This window comes from Physeter macrocephalus, unplaced genomic scaffold (assembly GCF_002837175.3).
Source record: "Physeter macrocephalus isolate SW-GA unplaced genomic scaffold, ASM283717v5 random_718, whole genome shotgun sequence".
Taxonomy (NCBI): Eukaryota; Metazoa; Chordata; class Mammalia; order Artiodactyla; family Physeteridae; genus Physeter; species Physeter macrocephalus.
Genome location: NW_021145814.1, coordinates 31,477 through 47,623, shown reverse-complemented (window position 1 = coordinate 47,623; position 16,147 = coordinate 31,477). Strand labels below are relative to the sequence as shown.

General features: G+C 43.4%; 1 long non-coding RNA gene across 1 annotated transcript; it reads right to left on the bottom strand.

The window, feature by feature from the left end:
- Positions 1-6: 6 nt before the first annotated feature.
- Positions 7-16,018, bottom strand: LOC114485107 (uncharacterized). Its single transcript, XR_003678585.2, has 3 exons — positions 15,474-16,018; positions 6,564-6,809; positions 7-217 (listed from the first exon to the last, which is right to left on the bottom strand). It is a non-coding gene; the product is annotated as an uncharacterized lncRNA (long non-coding RNA).
- Positions 16,019-16,147: the final 129 nt, after the last annotated feature.

Here is a 16,147-nt window from a genome sequence, read left to right as displayed (position 1 = left end):
GTACGCGGGCCTCTCACTGTTGTGGCCTCTCCCGTTGCGGAGCGCAGGCTCCGGACGCGCAGGCTCAGCCGCCATGGCTCACGGGCCCAGCTGCTCCGCGTCATGTGGGATCCTCCCGCACCGGGGCACGAACCCGCATCCCCTGCATCGGCAGGCGGACTCTCAACCACTGAGCCACCAGGGAAGCCCATCTCATGGATTTTATATCCTTATAGATCTGGGGAGAGAGCAGGCAATTAGCAAGGAAACATAAATTACCACAATAATTTCAGAGAGTGAGAAAAGAGATAACGTAGGATAATGTGCTAGAAAATTATTTGGGAATAGGTGGAGAATATTTTAGATTTTGGTGTTTCTGCTTCTTCCCTCTTAGAATTCAGCTCCCATGTTATTAGGAAGCCCATGCTGCCACATGGAAAAACCCAAATAGAAGATAACTGAGGCCCTCAGCTGAGCTCCCAGCAGGAAATTTAAGGCAATGAACTAGAAAGCAGTAGATGGGGAGGCAACTTTAGAGAGGTTGATGAGAAAAGGTATTTTTGAGGAGGTGGTGTTTGAACTAAGATTTGAAAAGTAATAAGGAGATATCCATATAGTGAGGAGAGAAAGAACAGCACATGTAAAAGGCCCGAGGAGGGAAATTATTCATTTTGTTTGAGAGATAGTGGCATGATATAGGTTGGAAAAGCAGGCCAAGATCAGATCATTCAGGGCTTTTTAGGCTACACCAAAAGGGTTGAGTACAAGTGAGAAGCCGTTGGAGCGATCTGATTTGCAATGACCTCGCTGGCTACTGTGAGGGAACATGTCCTGGGAAGTCCCATGGGGCAAGTCAGAGGAAGAGCTAGCCTATAACTCGGATTCCCTTTGCAAAAATGTAACCTATGAAGGAAGCCAACATACAAAAGATACATTGGATGTGAAACAGATGGAGAAACTTAAGTCTAGAGAAGTCAAGTGACTTGAGCGATTGCACAGGACAGATGCAGAGGTCCATGAGGAGCTCACGATTGCTCAAGGAGGCTGAGGGTATGTGCAGCAAAGGCCATTTATTTTAATTCCCTCTATTTTGCTTCAGTCACCAGTTTGGTAAGAGGAGAATTTCAACCATCTGCAAGTAATCCAAATGCCTTACTAACCTGCCTACCCACCCACACCCACCAAAAAAAAAAAAAAAGAAAAAAAAGAGGAAAAGAAGCCAACCACAGAGCTTGTATGCCTGCACTCACCACAATCATTTCTCTGTATCACAGCTCTTGTCATCTTACATTATACATGAATAACTAATCAACCAAACACAAACCCACTGATGAAAAAAACACGCCTTGGATTGAGAATGTGTGCAGGGTAAAGAGTAATATTAATTTCACGGGTAAATAACAAAAAGGAAGCAAACCCAAGGGATATCAGGACAAGAATCGTGTTTCTGAACACTTCTGGGAAGGGAAACTTGCCAAGAGGCGAGGAGAAGAGGAAGGCGAGGATCAGGCTGACCATCTTTGGAGCACACTGATACCATTCTTTTTTCTTCTGGCACCATCAGTGTAAGGAACATCCCCCTAGGTCAACCAACAGGCTGACGCCCAACAACTTAAACCCCCATCTGTGGGTCTCACCCAGTTGAGCAATTCATACAATAATCTTCCACTATTCCCTAAAGGACCTATAGGTGTTAGTCTTAACTTACCAACCAACACTGAAGTGAACTCCAAATGCTTTTTTTTTTTTTTTTTTTTTTTGCAGAGCACAGGCTTTGGACGCGCAGGCTCAGCTGCCACGGCTCACGGGCCCAGCCGCTCCGCGGCATGTGGGATCCTCCCGGACCGGGGCGCGAACCAGCGTCCCCTGCATCGGCAGGCGGACTCTCAACCACTGCGCCACCAGGGAAGCCCTCCAAATGCTTTTTGAACTTCCATAACTCATAGCACCATGTTAGGCATATAATAGGTGTCCGATAAATGCAACCTTCCTCAAACTCCCTAAATGAAGTCTGTCTCTGTCTCCAGCATTTTCCTGGAATGTGTCTCTTGACCACTAAGGGTGAACCCCTCACGTCCACATCTAGGGAGTGGTCTGGAGCTTTCCTCCCCCTCCTCCTGGACTTCTTGACGGCATCTGACACAGTCGAGATCCTTCGATTGTCTTTCCTGACTCTGAACTTGCCTGGTTCTAATCTTTTCTACTAATGGCCTCTCCTCCCTGACTGCCAGCGATTGCAAATACATATGCCACAGATTCTGTGTTTCTCTCTCATCACTCTTTCCCTATAAGAAATAAACTGCATCTCATTTCAAATCAATGCATGTGTCTTTCACCATCAGTCACATTCTATGCAAAGTACCTGTGTATGGGCCTCTCTGTCAACTAGACTTCAAGCTCCTCTTGGTGCCCCAGGGCCTGGCACAGAGCTGGCAGTAGGTAGATGCTCAGGACACACCAGCCCAACTAGGCAGACTCTATCCTTCAAGCTACACTTGCAGGTAGACTGGGTGGAGTCTTATCCCCATTATATTGTGAGAGGACCCCCCCCAAATATCAGGGAATTTAAGTAAACATTGAAAACGTGATTCTTGGTGTCAGCTACTGAGATTCTGTATCTTCAGCACAATCATCCTTCTGATATTGCCAATCGTAAAAGGACTGTCAAACTAATCTTGATGCTGTCTAGATACCGGTGTCCGATCTTTTTCATGCTCTTCTGAACAGGCTTGAATTTGCCAGTGTCTCTTTTAAAAGACAGCCTGCAGGACTGAGCATAAAACTGCATGTGGCCTGACCCGGCAGCACGCGCTGGGATTATTGCTTCCCTCCTCACACTCTGCTGTTCTATTAATAGAGCAGAAGATTGCATTAGGGTTCTCAACAGCCTCCTTGCGCTGTAGGTTTGCATCAAGCTTGTGATCAGCTAACCCCCCGGGTCTTCCTCGTGAACGTCTTCTGTCAAGCCAGGCCTCCCCGTCAGCCGCTTGGGCAACTGATTTTTGGAATGCTCGTGATTATCTATGACCCAAACTAGAAGATACAAAACCAGGTCTTGCCTTTCTTTCTCGTGTGGGATCTGCTGAGGAGGTGCCGAGGTCTTGGGGGCCGGTTCAGAACCCAGAGGCGTGTCCAGCCACCGTCGAGGGAATCTCCGGAATCCGCAAAAGCAAGAGGATGGTGATGAAATTCATTTTCAGACTTGCTTCAGAGAATGCTTAGGCTCATCCCTTCTCCTCTGAGATTACAGTCCCTTCTTCATCTTGTTCTGATGCTGTTTATACGCAGAGCCTCTTGTTCCTCCCACCCATGGGCACAGCCATGCTTTTATTTCTTCTGCCCTCTCCAAGCAGTATTCTTTTTAGCGTGAGTGTCTAACTCAGCTCTGTGGACTGTCCTCTACTGTCCTCACGTCTAGTCTTTTATCTAATCTTTTTTCTTCTCTCTGTCTCTGTATGTGTGTCAGTATTGTGTTTGGTTACATAGCTCTGATTTCAACCTGCTTGAATGTCCGCTTCAGAGATGACAGTGCTTCCCCCACTCCCTTCATTAGTTTTTCAGCCACTTGGAATTAGCCGGTTGGTAATTGTAGAAATCGCAGTGCGGGCTATTGTGGTGAGTCTTGGTTTCCACTTCAGGAAACGTCTAGATTTGTGGGACTTGGGTCTCAGAATTTGAGAGCAGGGCCTTGAACTTTGGAATCTGGGCCCAGAAGGGAGAGAGAGCTGCTTTTTCCTCAGCCAGTAGAGGGAACCGGAACGCAGGGGTGCAAGCAGGCGTTCCCTGCATCCACCAGTAGAGGGCGTCATACCCACGGTCCTCCAAAGTTGGAATTTCTGCCACAGAAATAGATCTCTTGTCCCGGTGGCCTCCTGAAGACTCAAAGATGGGATGGGATATGACACTACAGCCATGCTACTTATTGGTGCTTTGGCCACTTCCAATACTGTGTAATGGTAAAAAGCTAAGAATTTTGAAGAAGTGGACCCAACGTTGGTCCAAATTAATGGGTGGGTTTGTGGGCCTGGGCTATGAACATGAGGCTGGCAAACTGGAAAGCTGATGGGGCCATGAGGCTTGGTGGTGGAAATGACGATGAGAATGCCTGGCGTTCTCTGACGTAACCTGTAGAGCACGTGAGCCAGCCTGGTTGGAGGGTCCCTGCATATTTCCACCTATGACATTTAGAATTTCTGTTTGGCAAGGCAGCTCACAGAGGGGCTAGAGCAAGTTTCCACGTGGAGACACAGGTGGAAGGGAAGGTGACGGTGGCACCGTGTCACCCATTTCCAGGTGGAGTTAAAAGGCATAGCTGTTTTCTTTGGGGGCCGCCCCCGCACCCTTCATTAAGACTAAGTTGGTAACTGATTAAAAAAAAGAAGAAATGGAAGATTAAGCCCAAGAGGCTGGAGGAGAAAATGGTTTCCAGGTGGAGAGGGCTGCTACTTCATTAACACCACTGAGTGTTCAAGGAGCCCATTGCCCTCCTACCCTCCCAGGCAGCGCTGGGCGCCGGCCAGGGCTAGGAGGCAAAGGACTCTGTCACTGCCAAGCAGTGAAGCCGTTTAGTAAAATATTTACCCACGTGTATAAGAATAATGATGACAGAATGACGAACAGCAGTTCAATAGCTTTAAGGTACGTGGGAGAGCAGGCCTGGATTTATTTTATTTATTTATTTGGCTGTGCAGGGTCTTAGTTGTGGCAGGCGGGCTCCTTAGTTGTGGCGTGCAAACTCTTAGTTGTGGCATGCATGTGGGATCTAGTTCCCTGACCAGGGATATCTAGTAGTTGTGGCAGGCGGGCTCCTTAGTTGTGGCGTGCAAACTCTTAGTTGTGGCATGCATGTGGGATCTAGTTCCCTGACCAGGGATTGAAGCCAGGCCCCCTGCGTTGGGAGCATGGAGTCTTAACCACTGCGCCACCTGGGAAGTCCCAGCCCTGGATATTTTTTAATGAGAATGGCGACTTTCTTGTTAATTCCTGAGGCTTCTCTCTTGTGCCAACCGTACCCACATTTAAATAAGAGCGCCGTGGCTGGGGAGGGGGCTCACCAGGCTGGCAGAAGGTGCTGCCTGCAGGATGCTGTCACCCAGAGGGACTGGAGCCAGCCTCACACCCAATCGCAAGCTACCGTCCACTTCCTGCAACTTTTGAAGAATAAAGATTTTCAGTCCCTGTCCCCACGATAGCTAGAATGATCCTCTGCTGTGGTCACTCAATTAATGATATTGATTCATTACGAGTGTGACCTGTTCTCATTCAGCTAGGCATGTAGGGAGCGTTTGCCCTGGTTGGCGTGGTAATTCTGAGTTGGAGATAAGGACAGAAGAAGACAGAGGGAACAAAAGACAGCAACACTCTGCAACCACACACTAGGTGTCTAGCTGTGTTCAATGTGGAAATGGAAAGGAAAAAAGGAAAATTTTTGGCTAAACACCCCCCCCCCCCCGCCCCCCGCCCCATTAGGGAGCTTTTTGCATTTCCATCCCCAGTTTGGAAAAGAAATAATGAAACAAAATGTATTTTCTCCATCATTTAAATGAAGGAAAACTTTATGTCTCTAAATATATCAAACAATGTTAGGAGTAAATAAATTACAGATATTTGTGTGTTAGATCAGTAAAGAGTGTTCGAAAAATATAATTTCACTTTCTCTCAGCCTCACACCCTCTGCCTTTTTTCATGTCTTTTCCAGATACTGTATACCTCCAGTCATGACTGTTAGAAACCATCTTGGCTTTCCCATATTATACATTTCTAGAAGGACTGACTTAGGATCTGTACACACATGCTTATTTTTTATTTCCTGGAAGAAAACAAACTAGCCCTGAATTTAAGAGCATGCTCAGAAGTCAGTTCTTGAGGGAAGAAGCTATTTATTTATTTAAGGGAAATACAAAGGGCCCATTACTTTTAGACAAGGAATTTATGCTTGGTGGAATTTTCATGAATAAAAATTCATTTTATTAAAGATTTTCTGGTTAAAAATACGGTTTGTTTTTTTGGTGCAAAGTCTGCCATGTCTGTTCTGAACAGTAAGGCTTGCGAGGCTACCGAGACAGATAAAGTGAACGGACTCTTCAATCAGAGAAGGCGCTTGGCCTGCCGGTAAAATGCAATACCAAGAAGTAAACAAAGAGCCTTTAGCGAAAAAGACACAGTTTAAGTGGATCTTGCTTTTCCAATTTGAAAACGTGCTCACGGTTGTTAGTAACTGAGTCAAGACATTTAAATCATACGTATACTCTTCTATCTTAACAGCGACCTTTTATAAGTGTGCAGTGGGGATAAGCAGATGAGCAAAGCGATGCTCCAGAAAGAGCACTGTAGGTAATTGAAATATGTTGCAATCTGATAACATTAATAATAGGCAATCACTACTTTATATCTAATATGCAGTTCATTTGGCTCGAGTCCAACGAAAGCACTCCAGAACTGTTAGTGTAGGAATCCTGCTCCAAACCTATGAAGTAAGCAGTTCTGTTTTCGTGCATTTTGAAGTATCTCTGTATTAATCACCTGTTCTGTGCAGCAAATTAGCCCCAAACGTAGTAGCTTCAAACAAGTATTTAATGTCTCACCCAGTATCTGAGGGTCAGGAATTGGGAGCGGCTTAGCTGGGAGGTTCTGGCTCCAGGTCTCTCGGGAAGTTGTTGAGATGTGAGCTGGGGTAGCTGTCGTCTGAAGGCATGGCTGGGGCTGGCAGATGCACCGTTAAGATGTCTCACAATCCGGGCAGATTACTGACAGGAAACTGCAATTCTTCTCCACGTGGGCCTCTCTAGCAGGCTACTTGTGCACCTTGACGGCATGAAAGCCGGCTTCCCCTGGAGTGATCAGAGAGAGTGAGCCAGGCGGAGCGCACGTGCCTTTTCTGATCCAGCCTCGGAATTCAACCGCCATCATTTCCCCCACATTCTATTCATTAGAAGCCAGTGACTAAGTACAGACCACATTCAGGGTGAGGGGAATTAAACTCCACCTCTTACAGGAGGACTAAAGAATGTGCGGAGATACTTTAAAACCACCATGACCCCGTTTACAGATGAGGGTGGCTTGTCCGCTCAAGGTCACCTGGCTACTATAAGACCCTACATGCAAGGCAGCAGACTGTTTTATTTCCTCTCTGTTGTGCCATCCACACACCAAACAAACCAGAAGACCCCACATTCCTGAAATCACTGCCCACAAATTCAGGATCTGCCTTTTTAAACTGGCCAAGATCTTCTAAAAGCAGCAGGAGACTTTATGTTGGAAATGGATGAAATGGACACAAGACTGGAAGGTAGGAGTCAGCTTTCTTCTTAATCAGCTCTGCGACCTTGAGAAAAAAAAAAACAACACTTCTCTCTGGGCTGGTTTCCTCCTCTGTAAAACAAGACGGGCTAGCTGAGTGGTTTCCAAACTTAGTTGGCCATCACAGTCCTCTGGGGAATAAAAGACTCTCTGGCCTTCCATTAAATCTACCAGGTCACAACCTCCAGGAATCTGTAAAATTAAAAAGCTCCCCAGGAGTCCAATGGACGGGTGTGCAGACACTAGGAACCGCTGGACTAGATTATTGCTCATGCTTCCAGCTCTAACGTTATTATTTAATTTTATTTTTATTATTTATTTATTTATTTATTTATTTATTTATTTATTTATTTTTTTTTTTTGCAGTACGCGGGCCTCTCACTGCTGTGGCCTCTCCCGTTGCGGAGCACAGGCTCCGGACGCGCAGGCTCAGCGGCCATGGCTCACGGGCCCAGCCGCTCCGCGGAAGGTGGGATCTTCCCGGACCGGGGCACGAACCCGTGTCCCCTGCATCGGCAAGCGGACTCTCAACCACTGCGCCACCAGGGAAGCCCCCTAACGTTATTTTAACTCCTCCCTTCTGACTGGATGTACCCAGGTAAATCATCAGTTCTGGACCCTTGCTACAATCATCAGGGAAATTTTAGATGTCTGGGGCTCCCCTCAGGCAAAATAAATCAGACATTCTGTGAAAGGGCCTAGGGATCATTATGGTCTGGTTGTTTTTATCAGTATGTTTTCCAATAGTCATGTTCAACCTTGGTGGCACATTAGAATCAGTTGAGAAGTTTTAAAAAAGATCACTGCCCACACTGTCCCCCAGAATAATTAAATCAAGAATCTTGTGGGTGGAAGCAAGCATCAGTATTTTTTAAAGTTCCCAGGTGATGATAATGAATAGTCACACTGACCAATGTTTGCCTCATTTGAGATAATTCCAATGCTGCCTCACCCGTAAAAGATTATTCAGAAGAAAAATTATTCAGAAATCCTAGATGCCACAGTATTCTAAGAAAAAATGCATTTGAAATGGAAGATAGTAAAAATTAAATGGAAGTGAGTTTCCATTTCTGTCAATATGGCAGACTAAATAACTTGAAAATCTTCCCACTATAAATACTGGTTTATAAATATAAACCATGTATAAATATTGGTCAAGATGCAATAAACACCCATTGAAATGAGCTCATGGGACAGCAAGGAAAGGCCTCCAGTGCCAGAAGCAAGAGAAAGATGACAGCATGGTGAGCAAGAAGGAGGAGGCGGAGCTGGTCTCAGGCAGGTTTCTTGGCCTTGAAAGGCTGAAGTTTGAGCATCAAAATGGAAAGAAGACTGTGGTTTGAGTCCAGTAAAGTGGGGAGATGGAACTGAGATCCCCGAATAAATGTGGGACCTTGAAAGGGATGAATCATTATAGAAATAATTCACCGGAAAAAATCTCCCTAGTGGCACAGGGAGACAAGAAAATTTGTCTTGGCATAAGTTGAAAGTGGAGAAAAAAGTCTTCACTGAGAATTTGGGACTACAGCCCAGTCTCATGTAAATCTGGGACTGAAATTTACCCTTCCTCTATGGTCCAGGAACCCTAAAGTGGAAAAAAAAAGATAAAAATACTGACCCAACACCAAACTACAAAACATACATGGATACAATCCACCATAACCAAGATGTAGTAGATACAAGAGTCCCAAGAACCTCAGATAACAGAACTATCAGACAGACTATAAAATAAGTAAGTTAAAAAATTATTGAAGACATAAAAGAACATTTGGAACCATGAGAAAATAACATAACACTATAGAAAAGGGTAGATTTGAAAGATAACTAAACAGAACTTCTAGAAATGACACATATAGTCATTGAAATGAAAAGCTCAGTGGATGAGTTACACAGCAGATTAGACACAGCTGAAGAAAAAATAGCAAATGGATCTGAAGAAAATGCCCAGGAAGCAGCACAGAGAGTCAAAGTAATAGAAAGTCTGAGAAAAGTTCAGGCTATGTTGCATAGAAAGAGAAGGTGCATTGTGCACCTAATATGAGCACCAGAAGGTGAGAATAGAGAGGGTGTAAGGAAGACAGGATTTACACAGACAACTGCTGACAGTTTTCCAGGTTTGATCAAAAACATGCATCCTGAGATTTTGGATATGCAATGAATCTTGACCCATGTAAATAAAAGAAATTCACACCTGAACACGGCATGGTAAGAATGCAGGAAGTCAAAGACGAGAGAAAAATATCTTAAAACCAGAAAGAAAGAACAGATTACCTACAAAGGAATGACATTTAGACTGACAGCAAATGTCTCAACAGTAAATAGGAAACAAGAAGACATGACATATTCATAAAAGTGCTGAGGATAAAATAACTTTCAATCTAGAATTTTACACCCAGAGAAATCATCATTCAAGGATAAGAGTGAAATAAGACAATTTTATACTAATAGAGAAAGCACGTCACTCACATAACCTCCCTAAAAAAAAAACTACTAAAGGATATGTTTCAAGGGAAAGGGCTGGTACCTAGAAGAAAGGGAGAAAAACATGCTAGAAACGAAGGTGAACAAATTGGTAAACATGGGCAGATCGAAACAATGACTGTATAAAACTAAAATGACAGTAGTGATTAAATTTAGGGGTATAAAAACAGGTGTCTAAAATAAGAAGCAATAATAACATGTAAAAGGGAGGATGTCATTGAAGTTGAATAATTCTCTGTTTATTGTAGAGTTTCAGGGAGGCTGGATTAAGTGTACATGTTAAGAATTGTAAAGTAATCACTAAAGGAATAGAAATATATCTTACAACTCCTAAATTAGTTAAAGAGGAAAAGGGAAAAAAGAATTCTTGATCAGTTCAATAGAAGAAAAGAAAGGAAGTAAACAAAAAACTTAGAGAAAGCAGAAGAAAATGAGACATCAGTTCCAAATGTCAGAAATCAGTAGATCAACAGGCTGTCTTATACCTTGCTAGTGGGAGTACAAATTGGAAGAGCAACTTTGGAAAACAGCTTAGCATTATTTTGTAAAGTTTTACATTTACCTATCTCATGATGCAGTAATCACTCCAAAGAGAAAATTCTGCCTGCATACACCCGAAGATAAGACTACCTATCACCGCTGCTTGTAACAGCAAAAAATTGGAACAACTCAAAGGCCTGTGACAGGAGAATGGACAAACTAATTTGTGGGACAGTCATGAAATGGAATTTTATACAACTGTGGAAAATAATGAACTACAGCCAGAGGCAACAGTCTAGTTGAATCTTAGTAATACCATGTTGAGTAAGAAATATAGGCCTCAGAAAATTTTCGTAAAATTTTAAACCGAGTATATGATAAAAATTTGATAAAACTTTTTAAAAAGCAAAGAAGAAGAATAAATACAAGATTGAGACTGGTGGTTTCTTCAGGTGGGGGAACAGATAGAGGAGGAGCACATAAGTAGTTGTAAGTCACTGTTACTGTTTTAGTTCTCTAGTTGAATAGTAGGTTTACAAGTGTTCATAATATCAAAAAATAAAATAAAATAAGGACATGGATATACCTAATGATGATAGTATGTTTAGGCCAGAGATTGTGATTAATATAGTTTTGTGCCCCTAAGTTTCATTAAAAATATCGGCAATTACATTAAATGTAAATGGACTAAACTTACTAGTCAACCCAATAAATAAATGAATAAGATCCAGGTACATGCTGTTTATAAGAGACTTACCTAAAAATCAAAGACATAGAAAGGTTGAAAGTAAAAGGATGGAAAAAGATAGGCCAGACAAATGCCAGCTAGAAGTGAGAGTAGTTATATTTATTGCAGGCAAAGTAGACTTTAAAGCAAAAAGCACTAGGGTTAAAGATCATCTGTGCATATATTAAAGAAACGATTCACTAGGAAAACAGTAAATCTAAGCTTGTATGCACCTAATTACACAGCTTCAAAATAAATAAAGCAAAATGAGAAATAACATGTTAAAAAATAAAAAAATGCAGTCATAGTATGAGATTTTCATAGCCCTTTTTGATGTACCTTACTGCATACTTTGAAAATATAGAGAGCAAAATTTGAGAGATTTACGGTAGATATTGGCAAATTCAGTCATATAAGGAGATTTTAATGTACCACTATAAAAAGTGATAGACATTAGTAAGGCTAAAGAAAATCTGGATAATATAGTTAACAAGCTTGATTTAACAGACTCATACAGAATGCTATACAACAAATAAGATACACACATTCTTTTCAAAACCACATGGAGTATTTACAAAAACTATTTACCAAAGCAAATCTCAACAAATAATAAAGAATGTGCTTCATACAGACCACCTCTCTGACCTTAATTAAGTTAGACATAAATAACTAAAAACCAAAACAAAAACTTGTGTTTAGAAATGTAAAAATACACGTGTACTGAGGCAAAGAAGAAATCATACTCGAAATCTAAACATTCTTTGCCTGGGATGGTAATAAAAATTCTACATATTTTGTGGAATGTAGTTTGAGTGGCACTTGGAGTGAAATCTGTAGCCTTAAATGTTAAAAAAAAAAAAAGAAAACAGAAGTGTGAAAATTAATTACTTAAGCCATCAAGAATCTTTTTAAGCCAACAAAATAAATCCAGAGAACAGAACAAAGAAAATAACATGATATATTACCAATACACAATTAGATCAGGAGTCCCCAGACCCTGGGCCGCGGACTGCTAGTGGTCCGAAGCCTGTTAGGAACCCGGCTACACAGCAGGAGGTGAGCGGGTGAGCTAGCAAAGCTTCAACTGCGGCTCCCATTGCTCGCATTACTGCATTAGCCCCTGAACCATATCCCTCCCCGCCCCACCCCTACCGTGGAAAGAAAAAGGTTGGGGACAACTGATTAGATTATATTTTATATATGGTATATATTCTTATACATAAGAACATAAAATATATAATAGTATATAAAAGTGAAAATTAATGAAACAAAAAAATAGTATTAACCAAATTGAAAGTTGATTCTTTGAAAACACTAGTAGAAAGTAGAAAGAAACACTAGATAAAAATAGGGAGATCTCTGACACAACTGATCCAGAAAAGAGAAGATACATATATATTAATATTTGGAATGAAAAAAAATGAAGGGTATGGATAGATGCAGCAGAGATTAGAATATATTAAGAGAAAACTATGAACAGCATTTTGTTAATAAATTTGAAAACCTAGCTGGTATGGACAATTTCCCTGAAAAATATAATGAGTAAAAATTGAGTTCGGAAGAATATAAAACCTAAAGACATCCATAGCCATCAAAGAAATGGAATCAGTAGTTAAAAATCAACCTAGGAAATGTTTATCCCAAAGCCAGACATTTTACTGGCAAGTTCTACCAAACAGTCAAGGAACACATAATTCCAATTTTATACACACTGTTCAAGAAAATGGAAAAAGAAGGAACCAGTTCATTTTTTGAGGCCAGTATAACCAGAGAAGGGCAATATGAGAAGGGAAAACTGCAGCCTATTTGACTTATGGACATGGATACAAAAATGCCTACAATGAAGTTAGATGTTGACTTTCATTCATTCATTCATTCATTCATCCTTTCATTCGTTCAACAAATATTTGCTTAGTGTTAACCATGCACCAAAAGGCACTGTGCTAATACTTGGAGAGCAGAAATGGACAGGAGCTTATGGCTTCGTGGAAGAGATAAGCAACAAAGCAAATGATCACACAAGGCAGGGTACACAGAGGGCATTCTGGCAGAATAACAGTGCATACCGAGGGGGATTCAACCTGGTCAGAGAGGTCAGGGAATGCTTTCCAGGCATATTAGTGGAGTAAGAATGAGTGTGGGAAGAGCGTTTAGGCGGTTACTGCAGGGGCTCCAGTGGGAGATCTGAGATGCAGTAGCAGGAAAGGTGAATTTGAGAGACATTGAGGAAGTGAAACCAACAGAGCTTCACGATGGATTGCACATGGGAAGGTGTCAACCTGGAGAGGGGTCAACCTTGTCTCTAAGATGGCCGGGGCTTTGTTCATCGAGAAAACTTTAAAAGAGGTTCAGGTTTAGGGGAAACGTGCATGTGGTTTTGGAAATGTGGAGTTTGGGGTAACTTTAGGAAGGCTAAGTGGAAATGATGAATAGGAAATTAACCAGAGCCTGGAGTTCTGTGGGGAGAGCAGGCTGGAGATTTTAATTTGAGTGGCATCAGAACGTAGGTGGTATTTAACCCATCCTGCAGAGGATCTCATCCAGAGAGGGTGTGTAGTTAGGGGAGAGAATGAACACCACTATTTAAAGGACAGGCAGAGGAGGAGGAGTCAGGGCAAAGAGAGGAGGAAAGGCAGGAAAGGTAGGAGGAAAGGCAGGAGGACGTGGGCATCAAGGATGCCAAGGGAAGAGTGAGTTACAAAGAGTGGAGTGTCCAACAGTGTCATGGGCTGTTGAAACTTTAAGAGGGTGGAGGACTGATGTGCTCCTGGAATTCTCCTGACCCAGGGGCTACATTAAGTGAGTGAGCTGGAGGAGAAATGCATAACGATAATAAACTAAGAGCAGCAAGAGTGAATTTTTTGGACAATCAGACTCTTCCTGTAACCTCTTTATGGTGATGGTGACTAGACTCCATGCATTTGTCAAAACTCGGACTTATAGACCAAGAAGAGTAAATGTTACTGCATATAAGTTAAAAATAAATAAATAAAAACAATGCAGTATTGATGATTTAAGATCTAACTTCCTCTTTGTAACTGCAGGGCTAGCTCCTGCAATTTAATTCAGTTCAGCTTGTGTACGTCTACAACAGGCAACAAGGGCACCCCACTCTCACCTTGTTAAGGGCAGAATAAATACGCATGCAGCAGAGCCAAAGGGCATGGGACTGATGGCCAGAGCTCCTCTAAGGAACTGACAGGTGGTGGGTAGGGTGTAGCCTGGTAAACTTGGTTCCTCTGGGCCCCTGAAGTAAAATGAGGGGGGTGGATCAGGAAAGGCCTTTCCACCTCTGATGATCTGTGGTTCTAGTGTAAAAATCCCCCACAAAATCCCATTAGCTCTGTTGTCTGCATTTTGTTATTGAGAATAGTCATAATAAACAATTACCATAATAACAACTGGCTCATCAACACATGGGACCCCAGATGATTTGGGAAGCAGCTTGGAGTGAACTGGAAAATGCTTGGGCTTCTGGTTTAAAGTTTTAAAGTGCCTTCTAAAAATCATATGGTAACAAGTACAACCCATATAGGCTTTCAATGAAAAAGGGACTTTTAAATGTGTTCATTTCAAACCCTCCCCTCACCCTATCAATGCTGTCAAGGAAGAATTATCCCAATTTAGGAGACAGGGAGATTAAGAGCCTGGTCACTCATGGGTTTGGCTGATGTTGGTATTTTCCAAATAGTCCATTTTTCAAAGACCCACAGTGGATTTGGTACAGTTTTGGTGTTGAGTGTATTCCACTGTAGCCTAATCCTATGAAAATTAGTGGAAAAGTGTTAATTGGGCATCAATTCATGCTTAACATTAATTTGAGTATTTGATGAACCACAAATACTCAATGATGTTGCCCCCTTAAGCCACATTAACTCAATTTATTGTAATAATTAAAAACAATAAGGATAATTATATCCTTCTTGTTTTAAATACCCCACAGATTGAATCCAGCCTGAATTTAGCCGGCCTGAAATCCGCTGGAGAAGTGGGCGATGTTTTTGGGAAGCTACAAAATTGTCTTTTAGGAATTTTCAGCGCGGGAAAGGATAAAAGTCAGCATTTATTAAGCACCTACTGTGTGCCAGGACCTGTGCCGCATCACACTGCTCCCGAAGTGGCGGGGGTGTGTGTTTGAAGCCTTCTGCCACCCTCAGCTACATGCCCAGATGGTGGGGAGCTTGGGCTATTCACATCTCATGCATTTTACTACCTCGGCATAGAAACAATAACATATATATATAACAAACGGGTTGGAGAGGGGTTTCCTGAAATAACCATCCTTCCCGGCCCTCCCAGAGATGCTCCCAAATTATTTCTCACTATATAAAAAAATTTGATTTGAACTCCGATCATTTGACCTTGACCTCTATAACCCTACGTTATTATATTTTTAAAGCGCCTTATGATTAACGCGGAAACCCTTTCTTCGGTATTTTCTCACCACTGGAATCGCGACAGTTTCCTCAAAGTTCCAAAATAACCTTTCCCGGGCAAGGATTCGTACCTCTGCCGGGGAAGGGCGGGGAGCCGCGCAAGACGTGCCGGTGCGGAGCGAGAGCCAGAGATAACTTCCAGCGCGAAAGGAAAATAAAACTTGTGGCTGGTGTTTGTGCGGGAGAGCCTCCGCAATCCTGAAGCCCCACGATCCTGGGGGGTCTCGGCGGCTGCCCGAGGAGCGCCAGGGTTTGGATTTGATCCCGACGTCCTTGACCTAAATTTCTGCGCGGTGGCTGGAAAAAGGGCGCAGAGCCGGGCAGGCGGCTGTTGCCATCCCGGGATCCAGGCGGCCGGGTCCGGGGAACTTGAATGGAGAGGCCGAACTAGAGGGGTGGGGGGCATCTTCTCCCCTGCCACAGTGAGGAGCCGCGGCGAGCTCCCCGCGCCTCCCCCTCCCCCGATCCACCCGCCCCCCGCAGCCCATGTGATCCAGGGAAGTCGGGGTGCGCTCCCCTTGGCTCGGCCCGCCCGGAGGCGGGGCTCCTCGATCCGCGGGGTTCGCGCACCGCCCCCGTGGGTCGGGCAGCGGGGGGCAGAGTGTGCGCGCGCGGGCAGGCGGGGGCCGCACTGGGGTGCGTGACGTCACCGGCATTGGTTACACGACGTTCTAGAACTCCGCCCCACGTGCGCCGCGGAGGAGGGGGAGGAGGAGGAGGGGATGGGGGTGGGGAGGAGGAGGGG